At 34.6% G+C, this 18,235-nt stretch overlaps 1 pseudogene; it reads right to left on the bottom strand.

Moving 5' to 3' along the window:
• Positions 1–6,248: 6,248 nt before the first annotated feature.
• On the bottom strand, positions 6,249–14,966 carry LOC143398169 (cyclin-dependent kinases regulatory subunit 2 pseudogene; annotated as a pseudogene).
• Between the last annotated feature and the right edge of the window lie 3,269 nt (positions 14,967–18,235).

Below are 18,235 nucleotides of genomic sequence, written 5' to 3'. Positions count from 1 at the left end.
TATAGCATCAGTAGGAAATTAAACAATGAGAGTAAAGAAGAACAAAGGTATAAGACTAGACACTCTCTAATGGTGACAGATAATATTTTATTATACTTTGGTACATACAGCTAGATTGACACACATGATTTTTTTGAGGGGGGGGGCGGAGTACTGAGAATTGAACTCAGGGGAACTTGACCATTGAGCCACATCCCCAGCCCTATTTTGTATTTTATTTAGAGACAGGGTCCCAGTGAATTTCTTAGTGCCTCATTTTAGTGAGGCTGACTTTGAGCTCATGATCCTCCTGCCTCAGCATCCCAAGTCACTGGAATTACAGGTGTGTACCACCGCACCCAGCGATGTTTTGCCTTTTATTTTTTTTTCCTGATTTTTGTTATAATTATCCAATCACATTAATTGTATAAAATGTTTCACTGTGACATTTCCATATATGCATATATCATACTTTTATTGTATCCATCCTCCCTACTACTGTCATTGTCCTCCCCTCTCCCCACTTCCCCAGTTCCTTTCTCCTTTCCTAGTTCCTCTTCTGTTTCCTATCACCTTATTTTTTTCCCTCTCTGTGAAGGAAAGCATGCAATACTTATTTTTTTATGTCTGGCTTATTTTGCTTAAAATAATAACTTCCAGTTCCACCTATTTTCCTGCAAATGACATGACTTTATTCTTCTTTATGACTGAATAAAGCTCCACTGTGTGTATATACCATTTTAAAATTCACTTATCTGTTGATTGGCACCTAGATGGATTCCACTTCTTGGATACTGTGAATAGTGCTGTAGTCACATGGGCACACATGTATCTCTTGTATGATGACTTTATTTGCTTCTAGTATATAAGTAGGAGGCATTTTAAAGACCATCATTACGTGGGACTTTCCTACTTTACCTTAAATGGAAAGGAATATTTTTCCTTCTTCCTCCTTGTTTCTTTCTTCATATTACATTCTTTGTAGGTGAGTGCTATGTGCTGATGAAACATCCCTTTTAGTGATTCTGATTCTGATATTCAAGTCCTGTAAATTACAGGGTGCTTGAAGTCTTATGAAAACTCTTACTCTCTAAAATTATATTAATTCTCGAAGTGTTCTCCTAAAAGGACATGAAAACTGTAATATTGGACAAATAAGTACTGTACTCTAAAATAGATATCCTGGAGAAAATACTCCGACATTTCTCATATAAAGATTGGTAGCTCTGAGTGAGATTGTTTAATAGAGAAAGAATAGTTCAAGATTGGAAGATGTTGAGGGAATGATGGTTTGATGTCATTAACTTTCTGATTCATTTTAATAATACTGTTGGAAGCGAGAGGAATGAAAATGCAGAGGTGTTGTTGTGAAATCTGAGCTTTCCTCAGATTTCACTTCCATTCAGGAGATGGAGCAGAAAATATTCATAGTCAATAGTTTGTCTAGCATTTTGTTAAGTAGAATTAACTCTGAAGCCAAAGTGCTGTTTTTAGAGAATATATACTACACACCATGAAGTTAAACATTAACTTATGAGTGATGAACGTGGGCAGATACATTTTGATGACCACAGGAGGTTGATTGCCAGAACGGATTCAGCAAATCTGGTAGGGGAGGGGTTTTCTTTTTCTCCCCTGTCATTGTGCCACTCTGTGTCTATGACTGGAAGAGTGAAACCTTCCCGGTTAGAAGACAATCTTCAGATACAAAGAAGCTGGCTAACCCTTAGAACCTGGAAGCAGTTTTCTTGATCTTGAACTAACAGCAGTCCTCACAAGGGGCTTATCCTTTGTGGTATTTACAGTATATGGAAGAGAGCATGTAGCGTAGTGGGATCTCAATTCATAATCTTTGAATGTATGAATGAATTCAGCAAACATCCCATCATGGTCACATACAACTAAAGACCAGGAATCGGGTCTCCTGTATTTTTTTTTTTAATAATGCTTGCTTAGTACTTTTAATAATTCATTCTCTGATCATAGTTTTATTTCTGTCTAGAAATTGTATTAATATTAACTCCCCATAAAGCTTAGATCCCCTTGGCTCTTAAGATCAGGCTCTAAGTCTCCTCTGAAAGAGGATCAGTATATTCCCTGCCATTTCAACTCTTTGTGTGGAATCGAGGTGACTGACATCTACTTATAACAAGCTATGATATATCCATGATTTTGGTTCCTTCAGGTCAGGGGAGTAAACCATAAAACTCAAAAGAAGTTAGTATTAGACAAATCTCAGTATTACTGTAGGAAGTTAAAGCGCTTTGTCCTTATAAATAGATAATGATAAATGCAAGTTTATCTCTCTATTCCTCATTTATTTATGCAATGAAGCAGGATAAATCCCTCCCTTTTCTTCTTCCCTTCACACCAACAAAAAGGCAGTTTTGAAACCACTACTAGCTGAAATATACTATGGGCTGCTGGGCTAACTCTATAGTTTTAAGTAAAACTGATCTTCTACAAAGGAAATTGAGCAAATTCTCTTGATGCTAATTATTGGGGAAAAAATGCCTAGATTTTCTCTCTCCTTCTTCTATCTGCTTGTAGAAAATTGCAGAAACATCACATTTCCTCCCCCTCTAAACCACAGACAAGGTTTGCTTTTCATTTAATGTATGCTTATTATTTAATTCTACGTGCTCTCCTCAAAATACAAATTTAAAAATTTAATTGGATTAAGGAAAGTCTACCTTTTAAATGCTAGGTACTGACAAAATGAAAATATACAATAAATTGTATTAAATGTCAAGATCACAAACACTTTCTACTAACTTTAATTAGCTCAAAAATAGATATTTATCATTTTGTCCCTTTGAGCACCGTATGTTTTGTTTCCAGTTTACCCTTCTATCTCTGAATCAATGCCTGTGAAGTACACAAACTCTTCAGTGGCCACAGAACTAAGAGAAAACAATTATTCTTAGTACTATCCTCCATTAAACAGCTATTAAGAGTTCCAACTGATGTTTTATTTGGGGAACTAAGATCAGGAATATGTTTTGATTAATCTGAGGGAAAATGGCAGCCTGGTGGAGCTCCAGTGGCTAATTAGCCCATATGGGGAGATGGGAAAGTTGCCTTTCACCAGTACGAGAAATCAAAATAAAATGAGAATAGGTAAGAAGAGGCAAAGGAAAGAAATAAAACATCAGGTTTAACCTGACACAGGAGTTACAGCATGCCTCTTAGAAGAGTGGGATGATGGAGGACAACACCTGACCTCTGCCTAAAAAATACTTGTTTCCAGTAAAGAAAGGGACATACTTGATTCTTTCCAGTTCTGCAGGCCATTTTTTTTCAGCTGTGAAGTTATCAGAAAAAGTCCTAGTTTAGCAGTGCTTGGAAGGACACAGAAATGAAATCTGGAATTTCTGACAGTGACAAGTGACAGATTAAATAAAGATAAGGATATTTGAAGTACATTTTCTGGAGCAGTATATCACTTCTTCATTCAGTTTAGTACCGAATCAAGTTGTTTCTCACAGATTAATTTATTTCTTCATTTATTCATTGGCAGAGGTTGAGTGCCTACTCTGTGCTAAACTCAGTTCATTGTGCTTGGGAAATATCAGTGAATAAACAAAAGTCCACTCTTCCCCAACACATACTCATAATGTGTGTTTTGAATGCAAGGACAGAATGAAATCCATTTCTAGTATGAAAACGTGAATGCCGGCATATGAGTCTAAGAAAACAGGTAATATTTTGCACTAAAATTATTTTTTATTTACATTTTGTTCTTAAAGACTTTAAATGTCTTTAAAAATGGGTAGTCTTGACTCATGGGGGCATTATGAAAATTACTGTAATGTACATGGTTTTTAATTTGCATTCATTCATTCAGGAAATTATATCCCTAGAGCTGAGTATTGGTGTTAGGTGCTACACAATGAATCCATCTTTTAAAATGATTCAGCAGCATCTTTGAAGTGAAAAGACTGCGCATTCTACATGTTTTAGTTTGCTAACATTAGGCCTTTCTGTGTATATTTATGGATATTAATCTATACATCCAAGTTTAAGGACATCAGCATTTGTCAAGACTGTCCCTGACCTAAGTTTGGTTCCACAGATACCAAGAAGCAAACAATAAATAAAGACTGTATCATGAGGACCTTTTGGCATATTCATTAGATTTTGTTTGAAAGACTTAGTGTATGAAAATGCAATTCAGATTTATCTTTTCTTCAACAGATAATGTTTTATAAAGAATTATAAAATCACATTTGATTTTTAAAAGTACATTGGATTTTCTTTTATATTGTCAATGACTCTATAAATAACATTTGACTTCTGTACATTTATAGAAAATAATTTTTTGGCTATTCCAATATTTCTTCTGTTGGTTTATTACTTGAACTCAACTCCTAAGAGACTCATTTTCTATATCCTGATATATCTAGGGCATTATCTGTTTGGATCTGCTAAGCTCATTTAGTCAGAGCTAATGAGAACAAAGTCTCAGCTCCAATACCCAAGGGACTATCTGGTCATGGACTGCATATTTGCTATCTCAGCTCTTAAATATAGTGGTGAATTTCTTTCAACAGCATCAAAGCTTTGGCCTGATGAAATTCATGTGGTTGTTAAAAAAGCATTTTACATAAATATCTAATCTTATTTACTTATTTGATCACTAAGTATGAATAATTTTATTATTGTGAGAATCATTAAAACGGGTTTTAGTATATCTTTTATTAAACTCTTCAGAGAATTTCCAGTATTTGCAAAGCATTGTCAAGTTCTGGAACTCAGGATTTCTCCAGTATTGGAAAAAATGAGAATAACATAAATAGAGAGCATCAGATAATAACAAAACTGTATGTAATAGGGACGCCAAACTCTAAAGCTAGTATTTTACCTCAATTCATAGTTTAGTAATAAGCAAAGTCACTTCTGCATGATGTATGAAAACTACAGAAACAATTTGAAGTTGTGGCCCATTGGTTATAGATTTAATAACAAGTAGATTACTTAGCCTATGAACAGAATTTAGTTATTCTTTGCCAAAGGGAAAACTTAAATTAGTAAGTCCAAGAATAAACTGATTTTAGTTATAGAAAGAAAACTTTTTAAGTACAGAGAGCAAAAGACTTCTTTGTTTCCTCAATCTGTTGTGCCTAGGTAGCTCAGTTCAGGATGAGTGTGCTCCTTGCTCTGTTTAATCCTGTTTTTGTAGATGTGTTAATGGATAAACGGAGGGGTGAGATGCCAGATAATAGTTAAGTAGGAGAAAGAGGAGTAAAAATGGTTTAGGGGCTGCAGACTCATTTCTGTGTGAGAGTCCATTAAAACCAGTTGCCTTTTTTGATCCTCAGTAAGCCTGCCTTTTATTACTTCATTCCACTAACACCCAAGTAATATAGGAGAGTGTTGGAGTAGAAAATGAAATAGGCAGATAATCAAATTTTATCATTGAAAATAAACTCTTCACTTTGTTTTTCAAAGGTGATGTACAACCAGATGTCCCCGGCACATACAAGTGCATTTACTCACCCACCCAGATTCTTGTCTTGTGGAGGAAATATTGGCCAAAAATGATTTAAAACAATTTTCCTAGATTTAATAAAGGAAAGTTGACAAACAAAAATTGTATATATTTAACATGTACATGGTATTTTGGATGTATGTATACATTGTGAAATGATTATCACAATCAAACTGACAAACATATCCATCACCTCACATAGTTACCTTTTTTGGTATAATGCATAATAATAATATTTAAAATTGAGTCTCTTAGGAAATTTTAATTCATTATTATTAACTATTAACACCATACTGTACATTCTTCCTAGATCTTAGTCATCTTATAATTGAAAATCTGTATCCTTCAACCAATGTCTCTTCATTTCCCCCACTCACCAATCCCTGCTCACATGCTTCTGTTAGTATGAGTTAGACTTTTAAACAATTCCACATAGAAGTGAGGTCATGCAGTATCTGTTTTTCTGTGTCTGGCTTATTTCTCTTAAAATTTCCTCCAGTTTCATTCATGTTGTCATAAATGAGGATTTCTTTTTTTTTTTTTTTAAATCAAACATGCAAACTTTATTTAACAAAAGTAACAGGTAATGTCAAACAGGCACTTATATTAAGAGAAAAACTGACTAGGAGAAATTTTATTAACACCTTACAATAACCTACCTGCAGTTGCATTGAACTGAGCTGGTGCTCTAAATAACACAGCTCAAACAGAGGTATGGACGAATGATTTGTGCATTTTTTAAGTATTCACTGAATACTACCTTATATACACATAGACATTAAATTTGTGATATATTTAATTGATGATTCCAGATATATTTCATTTCTGTTGCTTTTATTGGTAGAGGTAGTCTAAAGACAAGAATATGGGGTTCTGGGTCATGAATCATATAATGAACCCAGCTTAGACTCTGTTAGACAACAAGTCTCCTCCATTCCTCTTCAGACATTAGATGAGTTTTGGGTACTTGTTTGGAAAGTTCTCTAGGTAACATGACATGCTGGTACTGATAGTGTTTGTCTGAGTAGTAGATCTGTTTATGGGCCTTACGCCAGTGCACATTTGGTCAGAGAAGAGACTGAAATGGACAACCTCAGGAATGGGTGAAGTGAAACTCATGTCTATTTCATGCCTGGACAATGAAATTAAGGTTTTCTTCTTTTTGAAATTTTAGTAGTAGCATTTCATTGTGTGTGTACCACAATACCATCTTCTTTTTCATCCACTAATGGGCATTTCTGATTGTCTACATATCTTGGTTATTGTGAATAATGCTGCACTAAACATGGGAGTTCAGATATGTCTTTGAGGTAGTGATTCTATTTCCCTTGGATAAATGCTCAGAAGTGTGACAAATGGATCATGTGGTAATTCTATTGTTAGTTTTCTGAGGAATCTCCATTCTGTTTTCCACTACATCTGTACCAAATTACATTCCCACCAACAATGTTTAAGAGTTCCCTTTTTCCACATTCTCACCAATACTTGTTATCTTTTTCATCTTTTGATGATAGCCCTCCTAACAGGCAAGAAGTGATATTATACTCTGGTTTTGATTTGCATTTCCCTGATGAATAGTCATGAATAGTCATGTTGAACACTTTTTCATCTAGCTCTTGGTAATTTCCATACATCTTTTGTAAAATGTCTGTTCAGGTCTTTTGCCCACTTTTAAATCTGGTTATTTGTCTTTGCAATTGACTTCAGTTCCTTATATAGTTTCCATATCAATATCATATCAGATACAGGGTTTACAAAGATTTTTTTCCATTCTGTAGCTGCCTTTTCATTTTCCTGATTGCCTAATTTGCAATGTAGGCACTTCTTAAATTTGATAAAACCCCATTTGTTTCTGTTTCATTTCTTGTGCTTTTAGTGTTCAAAATAAAAAGTTATTGGCAAGACCAATGTCATGGAGCTTTTCCTCTATTTCATTTAGGAGTTTTACATCCATTTTGAGTTGACTTTTTTTGTGGGGGATAACATGAAGACCCTTAAGACCCACCCACCCTTCCTTCCTCTCCTTCTTTCTTTTCTTTTGCATTTGAATATCCAGTATTACTAACACTATTTAGTGAAGATAATATCTCGTCTTCTGCTTTATTGTATATTCTTGGTACTTTTGTTACCAAGTTTAGTTATTAACTTTCATGTAGGTTTATTTCCGGGCTCTCTGTTTTGTTCGATTGGTCTATATGTCTATTTTAAGTGAGTACCATACTTTTCTGATTACTAAAGCTTTATAATAAAATTTGAAACCAGGGACTGTGATACCCATGGCTTTGCTCTTGCTCAAAATTGCTTCAGCTCTTTAGGGTCTTTGGTAATTTTATATAAATATAAGATTGTATTTTCTACTTCTCAGAAAAGTACCATAGTAATTTTAATAGAGATATGATTGAATTGATAGATCACTTTGGATAGTATGGACATTTTGACAATATTAATTTTTTTCTGTCCTTGAACATGTAATATGTTTCTGTTTATTTGCTTTTTTCATCAATTTCTTTTACCATTTTCATGTATTTTAATAACAGGTAATGCTGGCCTCAGAAAATGGGTTTGGAAGTCCTTCTTCTTCCAGTTAGTTTTTTGAAAAATTTGAGAAGGTTTGATAGTTCTTTTAATGTTTTGTATAGTTTGTAAGAGCTTAAGTTTTTCTTTTGGGGAATTTTTTTTTATTACTGATTATATCTCTTTACTGTTTATTGTTGCTCATGGTTTCTACTTCTGTATTACTCAGTCCTGGTACACTGTATGTTCCTAAGAATTTATCCATTTCTTCTAGGTTATCCAATATTGGCATATAATTGTACACAGCAGTATCTCACAAACTCTTGTATTTCTGTCCTCAGTTGTAATTTCTCCTGCTTTATTTCAGTTTTATTTATTTATTCATTTGATTCTTCTCTCTCTCTCTCTCTCTCTCTCTCTCTCTGTCTCTGTCTCTATCTTTGGTTGGTCTACCTTAAGTTTAATTGCTTTTCAAAATATATTTTAAAGAAAACAACTATATACTTCAGTGATCTGTTGAAGCAATGGTTATATCGTCTTGATAAATTGACCCCTTTTTTGTTACATCACAGCTTCCTTTGTCTCTTTATTGAGTTTTTGCCCTAAGATTTATTTTGTCTGAAAATAAATATTGCTATATTATTTTTCTCTTTTGGTCTTCATTTATATGGAATATCATTTTCCCCCATCCTTTCACTTTAATTCTATGAAAGGTGAAGTGAGTCTGTTTTGGGTAGCATGTAGTTATGTCGTGTTTTCTTTCTTTTTATCCAGATAGCTACTTTATCCCTTTTGATTCGGGAGTTTAACCCATTTACATTAAAAGTAATTTTCAATAGGTAAGGACTTACTAGTGCCTTTTTTTTTTTCCTGGTTGTTTTGTAGATTCATTGTTCCTTTCTTTCTCTAATACTTTCTTTCTTTGTGGTTTGATATACTTTTTAGTGGTTTGGTTCAGATCTTTTCTGTTTATCTTTTTTATATCTAGTATAAAATTTTCCTTTATGGTTATTCTAAGGCTTATATATCATCCCATAACTGGCTATCCTTAACTTAAACAACTTAACTTTGCATACACAAATGCTATACTTTTATTTCCCTTCTCCTATGTTTTTTTTAATGTGACAAATTACATCCTTTATTATTTATATCTTAACAAATTATTCAACTCTATTTTTAAGTTTTGCCTTTTAATCTGTATGCTAGAGATTTAATTGACTTACCTACCACCATTTTACCAAGAATTTGACCAAGTAGTTGACAATGTACTTACTTTACCAGTGTTTTATATTTACTTATACTTTTTGGGGGGAGGGTGGGTAACAGGGATTGAACCCAGGGATGCATAACCACTGAGCAACATCCTAACACCAGCCCTTTTTATTTTTTATTTAATACAGGGTTTGCTAAATTGCTTAGGGCCTCATTAAACTGCTGAGGCTGGCTTCGAACTTAGGATTCTCCTGCCTCAGCCTGCCCATCCTCTGGGACTACAGGCAAGTGCATGGCACCTGGCTACATATGTTTTTATGTAACTAATTATCATTCTCTTTCTTTATCTTAAAGAATTCTCTTTATAATTTTTTGTAAGGTAGGTTTCGTGATGATAAACTCTTTTGTTTGTCTGAGAAAGTCTTAATTACTCTGTTTTTTTCTTTTTCTACATTTTTATTGGTTAATTATAGTTTTACATAATGATGGGATTTGTTGCATATTGGTACATGCATACAATATAACAGTATTATTTGCTCAGTATCACTCCCTATCTCTTCCCTGCTCCCTTCCTACCTCCCATCCTCTGGTCCCTTTCTTCTACTAATCTCACTTTGATTTTCAAGGGAATCCTTGCTCCCTCTGTCTTTGTTATCTTTTTTTCTTCTCTAGCTTCTGCATATGAAAGAAAACGTATAATCCATGACCTCCCGAGTTTGGCTTATTCTGCTTAACATAATGGTCTCTAGTTCCATCCATATTCCTGCAAATGACACACATATATATATACCACATTTTCTTTACTCATTATGCATTGATGGGCACCTAAGCTGGTTCCATATTTTAATATTGTGAATTGTGCTATTATAAAATGGGTATGCATGTATCCCTATAATATGATAGATTGAATTCTTTAGGATAAATACTGAAGAGAGGTATAGTTGGATCATACAGTGGTTGCATGTCTGGTCTTTCGAGGAACCTCCATATTGATTTCCATAATGATTGTTTAAATTTGTAATTCCATGAATAGTGTAAAAGTGCGCCTTTTTCTCCACATCCTTTGAAACATTGATGATTATTTGTATTCTTGATGATGATTATTCTGACTGGTGTATTTTTGAAATACATTGTTGCTGCTTACAATATTTTTGATTGGCAGTTTTCCCTTCAAGAGTTTGAGTATATAATCCCACTGCTTCCTGGCCTGCAAAGTTTCAGTTTAAACAAACACCCACTGATAATCTTATGGAGGTTCCTTTGTTTGTTATTATTCACTTTCCCCTTTGTACTTTTAATACTCTGTGTTATATTTTGATATGGATCTTATGAGATTCATTTTATTTGCTGTCCTTTGAGTTTACTGAACCTGGACTTCTATTTCCTTACCCTGGCTGAGGAAGTTTTCTGCCATTATTTTTGAGCATGTTTTCTGTTCCTTATTCTCTTTTTTCACCTTCTGAGATGCCAGGGATGCATTTATTGTCGTGGTTAATGGTTTCTCCTATTTTTTAAAGCTATTTACACTTTCTCATTCAGTATTTTTTTCTTTTCATTCAGATTAGATTCAAGTGATCTATCTTCTACTTCACTGATCCTTTCTTTGGTGTGATCTAATCTGCAGTTGACTCCATCTTTTGAATTTTCAGTTCAGTTATAGTATTCTTCAGCTCTATGATTTGTTGGATATTTTTACATTTTTTCTATGTCTATTGAAGTTTAAAATTAGCTTTTGCATTTCTGTCTTGACCTTGTGAATGTATTTACCATGATTATTTTTAATCATGGTATTATTTTATTTACTATTGGGTAGATTACATTTGTCTATGTGGGTCATTTTCTGAAAATGTATCTTTTTGTTTTATTTGGAATATATTCTCCTGTTTCATCATGTTCCTTGATATTCTCTCTCTCTCTCTCTCTCTCTCTCTCTCTCTCTGTTGTTGCTATGTTTCTTTTTGTTTAAATAAGATTACCACCTCTCTCAGTATTGTCAGATTGTCCTCAAGAAGAAGAATCTCATCAGTTCATACGACCTGAAATTTTTAAGATGCCTCTCAAATGGTTTGTTACTTTGGGCAGTTGATTTTTTGTTTTTGTTGTTAGCTTCCTGGAGATTGGCATGCACCACATCTTGACAGAATACTGAGACTGATATAGTCAAATTCAGATTCTCTAGATATAGCTGGAAAGCTTGAGGGGTTGGATAATATTTCAGTTTCTTCTTTCTTCACAGAGAAGTTGAGTGTAGGTATTTATTTCTCAATTGCTATCACTAAGCTGGGGAGAGGATTTGTGGTAAATACCTATACTCACATTCAGCCTGAACAGTCTATTCCTGGGTAGATAGTTCCTGAAGATGTGCCTATTTTATGTTAATTTCCTTTTTTTTTAATGATGTAGGGCCACTTTGGAATGAAAAACCCCATCAACTCCAAGAGTTAGGCTAGTAAGGAGATAATTCTTTGAGTAGAAGCTATAGGAGTTGTGGCATTTGGTATACGGACAAATTCTTTCCAGAAAGAATAAATGAGCAGACCTGGAATTATCACTGGAGCAAAAGTCAATAAAAGGCTCAAGAAGTGCTGAATTTCAGCTCAAGTTGCTAGAAGGTTATCATCTATCCCATTAGCTTCTCAATGCAACTGTGTTAAAAGCCAGGATGTTAAATAGCCACTAGAAATATGTGCTATAAGCCCCTTGTAGAGATGAAATTGAAGCAGGACATTCTTGCTACTTTTCTACACTTCTTCAAGAGGGTGTAGCCCATAAAAGTGTTTGTACACGTGTTTAAAACTATTTTTTTCTCTTTATCTAGATAGACTTGCATATGCTCTGTCTTTGTGCTGTTAGAGCCAAGTTTAGGATAAAGTCCCTTTGGAAGTAGCTGTAAAAATTGATGCATTGCTTAAACCCACTCTGGGGAGAAAGATGGACCTGTATTTTTATAGTCCCTTCTCTACTACTTTCAGGGGATAAAGTCCCTGGAAGTGTTGTATGCTCATATAAAACTGCTGTTTTTTTTTTTTTTTTTCCTGAAGTACTCACATATACTTGGTCACCTCTGTTCCTAGAACTAGGAGGATTAAGATGCAGTCCTTTGGGTGGAAGCTGTAAAAGTTAGGGCACTCATTGTGTGGACATTCTTATTCTAGGAATGATTAACAGACCTGATGTTATCACTGGAGCAAACATGGGGAGAAGGCATAGGAAGTGCTGATCTGTTTGATAGACTGCTTGCAGGCTAACATTATTCTGCTTCTTCAACTCCCCAATGTGTGTTAGTTAGAAATCAGGTCACCAAATAGCCCTGGGAAGAGTGTCATGAACTCCCTCTTGGAAGAAACAGAAGGATGCATTTTTAAAATCTCTCCTAGGCAGTGCTTCCAGCATACGAATGTCCAAGATATGCATGACCACTTAAATGGCCACTTGTTTGATCTATAGAGATCCATGTATGCCCAATCCCCTCCACTTCTGAAGCTGATGAATTAAGACACAACCCATGGGGAATCTTAGAGTTAGGGTCATATGTATGTGAGGTCCAGACCCTCCTCCACACATGGAGGAGCTGAAGGTTGGGGATATTCCTTTTCTTACTCTATGGAACAGTGCTTTGACATGTGGGTTATGCCTACATGTGCCTCAACTTTCACTCCCCATTTCATGCAAATGATGTACCAGTTGCCTGGAATCTCAGAGAAAACTGACCATGAATAGGTGTTTATTCCACATATCCACTGGTAGAGGAGAATCAAAAGCTTTCTCTTCTGCCAGGTTACTGATATCGTCTCTCTCCTCCAGTTCTGAAGGGCTGCTTTACTCTTCAGCACTTGGAATATATCACCCCACTTTCTCTAGGTATGCAGTGTTCCTTCTGGACAACACATTGATAGCCTTATGAAAGTCCCTCATATGTGGTGTGCTTCTTTTCTCTTGCTGCTTTCATCATTTTCTTGTTGTTTTTGATTTTTGACATTTTGATTATAATGTCTGAGTACATTTTCCTTTGAATTGAACTTCTGAAGACTTTTGTGCTTCATGCAATGGGATGGCTGTAATTCTTCCTATAATTGAGGAGTTTTCAGCTTTATTTCTTTAAAAAAAATCCACCCTCTTTTTAAATCTTCTTAGACTACCAACATATTAATGTTAACTCTCCTGATGATGTCAAATACATCCTGTAGGTTTTCTTCTCAGTTTCCTTGTTCTCTTTTCACTGGTTGTTTTCAAATGACCTTTTTAAAAATTCACAAATTCTTTCCTTTGCTTGTTCAAGTCTGCTATTGTTACTCTCAATCACATTTGTTTGATCAATCACATTATATTATCCTTCATCTTCAGAATTTTTTTTGTAAAATTATTTCTATCTCTTTATTTTACTACTTGTTTTACTTATTATTGATTTTCTGACTCCATCGAGATTTTTATTTATATTTTAGAGTTGCTTGCTGAGCTTCCTTAGAATTATTATTTTGAATTGTCAGGCAATTCATAGATACTCAATTCTCTGAAATTGACTATTGGAACATTCTTTGGTAGTATTATATTTTATTTTTTTTGTTTGTTTGTTTTTGCTTTTCATTCCTTGCAGTCTTGTGTTGCTACCTTTGCGTTTGAAGAAGTAGTCATCTTCTCCAGTCTTAACTGACTGGCTCTGAGAGGGAAACAACTTCCCTAGTCAGCTATGCTAGGGATTCTGAGGCATTTAGACCTATTCTATAGGTGCACCTGTTCCACTCCTCTTGTTCCTTCTAGGGTAGGAATTCTTAAGATTCTATACATTCTCTTTATCCTGCAAGCCCTGGCTAGGTGCTGAGTCTCACATTTGTTTTCCCTAGGTGGGTCCTGAATTGTTCAAGCATGTATGCCTTATTTCAACCCCACAGAACTGAGCTGGATGACTATGTGTGCTTACAAGCTTTCTGCAAATGCCTTCCCACTTGTGGTGGTTGTGTGGGGACCTGGTCCTTGCGAATGTGGGGGACTATTGTGTGAAGCATCAAAGGTATCTGTGGGCTAGTTGGGGAGTGGTTCTGCATGCAAGATTTTCCACAAGGTTGTGGGTGAGCTTCCTGATGGAGTCTGCAGGGTATTTATTAAGATCTTCAGCCTGTCCTTCCTGTTTCTAGCCTCTCCAAACTATTCATACACATCTATCACAGCAGTATTTTTAGCAGGGTGAGAGTGAAGTAGGCCTGTGATCTGTGTCTATCATGACTGGGGGAGCAGGTGCACCCTCACTATGCTTTCACTTTCCCCTATGGGAGGGAAATGGGTCAAGAGAGCCTCTCTTGGCACTATGTTACTTGGCAAAGGAATAATGAAGGTAAAGTGAAACTGTCTTACTGTCCTCTTTAATGTATATGCAGATTTATTTTTGTTCCAAGGGTATAGGGGAACTTCTTCTGAGGATTCCTAGACTTTCACAAAGCTGCTATTATTCATGGGTAGTTTTCAAAATCACCTGAAGGGGATGATGGTATAAAACTCAGTTCTTGCCATCTTGATCATGTGCCTCAGTGGCTAAGTATTATTGTAAAAAGTGCCAATTTCTCCAAAAATTACCATTTTAAGGCTTTTCTCCTTCCTCCCTTCCTTTTTTTCCTAGAGTAAGTTATTGTTGGGTTTGGAAGATTATTTTACTACCACTACATTGTGAAGTACTGATGAACAAAATTCTCCTGATCATTAAACATTCAGTTAAAAAGTACATTACATCATCAGTCTGTAGAAGAGAAAGCTTTTTGTACTGGTCAGCATTACCCATCTCATGTGACGAGACTCATCCTTTACCTTTAATTGAAACAAGAACAGAAGATAAAGATTTGAAACCTGGCACTGACCTTTGTCTTAACCTTTGAAAGATTGTCTGCAGTGCCTATGAAAAGGATGAGAAGAAAGCAGGCTTCATATTGACAACATTCACAACTTTTATCTTTAAAGAAAATGCATCCTTAACACAAGTACTTAACATAAGCTACTCCTACTGTAAAAGAAAATGATCTTTCAAGGTTTCTGCTTCCAAGACACATTATTTTATTTATGAATATTTGCTATAAAAGAAAGAAATGAAAAAGCTTGTCCTATAACCCTAGCTATGCATTATAAAATAAGTGGGGCAAAGAAACTTATTTGCATTTAAAAAATGATGTATGGACCTCTGAGACTTTTGAGGCCTGGTAAATTCTTTACCAGGAATATTCTGCATGTCGCACTAAAGAAAAAAAATACTATGCAGTTCATGCTCTTTTTTGTTTTTGTTGATTTGCCAATATCATTTCCATCATCATGCCACTTCCTGCCATCTTATGTGACGAGGACCCTTTGCAGGCAAATTGGCATTATTCAGAATAGTTGATTTGGGTGTTTATGTCTCTCACCTATCAAGAAGACAACATTCTTTCCCTTTGGTAATCTGCTTAGAAAATCTTCCCTCTCACAGCTGTGAACTTTCTGCCTTGGCATTTTATATTCATGAGTTTGATACTAATGTCTCCTAGTACAGAGAATGTAAGTTCATTAATACCCATTGAACAAGCAGCTTCATAATTTCCATGACATCTTGTTTATGAAAAAGGAGAGAGATTTCTGTTGAAAATACTATATATTATACTAGGCTTGCTTGATTAATGATTGGAAGAAGGAATATGTTTAATATATATCTATGTGTGTGTGTGTGTATGCACACACACACACAGATATGTGATTGATTTTGTTTGTATGAATACACAATTTTATATAGCATTCATATAATATCATCTGAATCTTTTTTTATGTAAAATCTGAAAGAAATACAATAGTGGGGATACAATAAAATATTTTTCTTTCTTAGTTTTGATAATCATTAGCCATTACCAACCTTGTTTTTTCCTTTTCCACATCCCTTCTATTTCCCCAGATTATATTCGATAAAATCTCAGACATTTCATATCACCAATAAATATTTTACAATATATATTTGAATACCAAAGGACTATTAAAAAACCATATCCACAATATCACTATCCCACTTAAGAACTCACAACAGCAGAAGTATATTTAATCCAGATAGCTCCTAAACAACTAATTATCTTAAAGTGTTTCCTTTCTAAGTCAACTTGTAGAACCTCTCACCCATAATTACAATCTTAAGATGCTGATTGGGCATTCAGACTGTATCACAGATGCCCAGATAATCAAGACAGTTAATGTGTGGCACTAATTGCACCAAATTCTGGGTGTTGAAATCAGGGCTCTTATTTTTGTGCTCAAGACTGACTTTGAGGTAAATTTTGAAATTCAGGAGAGCTGACCTTCCTTTCTGCATCCTGGTCTCAGAACGCAGCTCTTGCTCTTAGGGCTGCCACCCTCACTTTTTGCTCCACAGGGCTTTAATTCTACTCCCACATCAGTACAGTGCCCAATTCCCTCAGAGCCCCATTTCTGAGAAAAATTTTAGTAGAAAGGCAACCTGTACGAGTTTCAATAAAGATGTGTGAATTAGAAATATTTTGTGAAAACAGATATTTAATTATTTCTTTAAATAATCATCTTTGGTAGATAAAACAGGAGTGTCAGAGGACTTGGAAGTTGGAGCAGTAGCTGGACAATACGTAAGCTGCAGGGGTCCTAGGAGTGCCCAACACAACATGAGCAAGGCATGTTCTAGCCTATTATTCTTTGTAAAAAAAATTTACATGTGTACCATTTTTTTAATGTAATAACAATGATAGGAACAAAGTGGGAAAAAGAATAAATGAGAAGGAAAAGAATAAAACATAGAGAAGACAGGCAGAGGTGAGGGAAACCCAGAATATAGGTGACAAATATTGGGGATAGCTCCACCCGTGTAGTTATTTGACATATAAAAAATGAAGATGAAGATGAGCTAGAGTTACCTTTAGTATCATTAAAGAGATGATAATGAGGTAGATAATATTGAAAGATGTATTCAGAAAAGATTTTCTTTTTCCCAGCATGCATAAAATTTATCCTGAGAATTATAAAGTATACATATGTATACTTTATATATATACATATGTATATTTTATATATACACACACACACACACACACACATATATGTAACACATACATGTACAAACTAAGTATAAATGTGAAAAAGGAGAAGAAAATTGAGTTAGAGTATTCTTTTAAATTCTTCACAAAGCAACCTATTAAGACTCACAATTTTAAAGAGAAAGAAGGGAAATTCACTCCACTAGCTTTTTAATAGCCTGGCATTAATACCTAAAAGAGACATGTATTTTGATGTTTCATGGGAAACACAAAAAGTTGAACAAACAGAACTAAAGTGCCCAAATCCAATCGCACAAATGACGAGTCTAGAATCATAGGAGTGCACTTTCATTCTTTCTTTTCAAAATCTATTGTTTGTAGGGAGGGAAAGGGGAAGTATTGGGGGGAGGAATCTAGTGGTTTAAAATGTTGCTTTATATAGCAATTGAAAGAATGCTTTAACTCACTTCTACTTTCTTTTCCCTTTCTTTACAGAATCTTGGTTATTCACCATCATAATTAGTTTTTGCATTTCATTCTAATTTTTTTTTGTAATTTATATTGAATGGGTCACTGTTTGCTTTCCTACTTACTATTTCTTTGCCTTTAAAAATAAAAGTCATTATTATTTCTTAAGTAAAAAGGAATAAAATAAGTGTTAGCTTATGATATGAAAAGGATTAGTAGAATTATTTGAAAAACACTTTCATGAGAAAGGTGCCAGTGGTTAAATATTTCAGGCTTTTAAGCAGTTTATCTACTGACACACACAGAAATGTAAAGCTTTAATTCAGAAATAAATGTGTTTTTCTTTATTTATAAGTAGCATTCAAAATCACTCATATAGAACTGGATCATCATTATACATAGGTATACTCCTGGCAAAATTGTGATTTGTTTTTTAACAAACATGGGTATAGTTTGAATGATTGATAACAGATCCATTTCCCCAAATGTGTTGAAAACTCAATGTTATATAACCCTTATTTTAAAAAGTACTTCGTCGCTGAGTAGGATTTTGATATTTTGCACACTGTAA

Source organism: Callospermophilus lateralis, chromosome 4, assembly GCF_048772815.1.
Source record: "Callospermophilus lateralis isolate mCalLat2 chromosome 4, mCalLat2.hap1, whole genome shotgun sequence".
Taxonomy (NCBI): Eukaryota; Metazoa; Chordata; class Mammalia; order Rodentia; family Sciuridae; genus Callospermophilus; species Callospermophilus lateralis.
This window is presented reverse-complemented; position numbering and strand designations above follow the sequence as displayed.